Below are 2,207 nucleotides of genomic sequence, written 5' to 3' on the forward strand. Positions count from 1 at the left end.
CATTATAAATTCACTAATTATTAGTTTGAGTGTTTGACTTATTCAGGTTTATTTCTTTTAAATGAACATTAATTTTGAGGGATCTATTATTTTTAAATAGTAAGTACATTGATATATTTTCTAATTAAAAGTTAATAGTAGATTTATTTTTATTTGAGCAGGTGCAAAATTTTATTTAGTTACTATAAAATAACCAAAAGATTCTAGTATTGGTAAAACATATCCACTATAGTTAATTACAAATTGATAAATTTGATCTAGAATATTAAACACAAACTTACCTATTTAAATTAACTTTTAGATTAGTTTATCTTATTATAAAATCAAATTTGGAATATAACATTAATACAAATTTTCCTTAATAACTTTAAGTATCATCAAAAATTGCTTTTTTGGGATATTTGGCAAAAAATTTAATGACCAATGCGAAATTTCTGTATATAAATATGCATAATATTTCCTCTTTTTAGTACACATATTTTTAAGAGAGAATTAACTTATAGTATATTTTAGTATATTCTAGCAAGGAGCATAAGAAGACAGCAGGACGCCAAAAAATTTCATTGGCGAAAATAGAGAATGAATCTGCTCGACTCACCACATTCTCTAAACGACGTTCTGGCTTATACAAAAAAGCTTGTGAACTTGTTAGAGAATGTGATGTCGATCTTGGAATTGTTATATCTTCACCAAAAGGTATACCTTATTCCTTTAGTAGTCCAACCTCTAATTTGGTCATTGATCGTTTTATAAATCCTACAGCAAATTTCAGTTCAAGTGACCGCCTTGTTGCTGCAGAAGCACGCAAAAAAGTAAGTCAATTTTATGATATTCTAAACGAATTGGACGAAGAGAAAAAATTGCAAATGAAAAATTAGATTGAATGAATGAGGCTAGAGATCTAGGTAGGTGGGAGTCCATAGATCAATTGAATGTACTTGATGTAATGAAGTTGGAAGCATGGCTGATATCTGGTGAATTTAAATTGAACGAACATTTGGAGCAGCTAGAAAATGGAGCTTCATCCTCCTCACAGATTCCATCAAATGATGCAAATATCTCACCAAATGTCTTCTAGACGAATTATCTTCAGATATTTATCAAAGTCCTTTCCTTAATTTTTTTTGTTATTTATTATTTTGTTTCAATTATGCTATTTAATTCTTGTACTTTGCAGTTTGCAATGATATTTATTGAAGACATTTAAATTTATGATTACCCATTCTCTCCAACAATGTTTGAATTAATACGCAAACTAATATAGGAACCTCTCAATTTATGTAAAACTATGTTTCAAGCACGTCATATCAAAAAAAATTATGAAAAATAGAGGAGAAAGAGATATATGTGACTAAAACTTACTAAAATACAAAAGAATATAACTCTTTGTGATGAAAGAGTTTGATATAAATCAATATTTAAAGGAGAATTTAAAGTCTTCAAGTCTTATTTCAAAAAGGTCTATAAGTTCCAACAAGGTAAATTCATATTTTTTGGATAACATAAAAAGGGAATTTAGTGAAAAACTCATCCAAGTACATTTAACAAGAATGCTGGTAAAAGATATTGACTGAAGACAAACTTTGGTCAAAACATTAAAGTTGAAACACCTATTGACATAAATTTGCATCGAAAGCCTTGAGGCCCAAACGAACCATGCAACTAGCCCAAATTGGCCTTAGTAGTTGATGGAACCAACGAAAATCGCATTTGATACCTGAATTTCAAATGCTGACTAAAATCGCCCCTTTCGCTTAAGAACTTCTATAGCGAGAAAAATTCGCATAAAACTCAAATGAACGATCCGATGATCGAACTGTCTGTCCTATAAAGTCATAAATAACTTGAGGTCACTGCAGGATCATTACATATTGATAATACAATCACACCTTAAAATAAATTTTAAAACTTCATGCTTCTATCACATAGAGATTCAATAAATGTTATTATCCAAAAATGAATCATTTATAAAGTAGTAAGTGGGCTATTTACATACTAAAGTATGTAAAATTCATGAAATGATTGTCGGCTACATTAATTAATCATTGGATGTTAAAATTAAGAAATCTAGTGAATTTGTTTGAAAATTGAAGTCAATATCATTTTATGAATTCTAGTATATATTAATTAAAGTGAAAGTACATAACTTGTTTATTCACATGCACGAAACAATGTGAATAACTTCTTCTTCCTTTTTGTTTCAACAG

The 2,207-nt window shown here is 28.6% G+C and overlaps 1 pseudogene; it reads left to right on the forward strand.

Moving 5' to 3' along the window:
* Positions 1-416: 416 nt before the first annotated feature.
* LOC107032737 lies at positions 417-1,078 on the forward strand (annotated as a pseudogene).
* The last annotated feature ends 1,129 nt before the right edge of the window (positions 1,079-2,207 follow it).

This window comes from Solanum pennellii, chromosome 10, assembly GCF_001406875.1.
Source record: "Solanum pennellii chromosome 10, SPENNV200".
In the NCBI taxonomy this organism is placed as follows: domain Eukaryota; kingdom Viridiplantae; phylum Streptophyta; class Magnoliopsida; order Solanales; family Solanaceae; genus Solanum; species Solanum pennellii.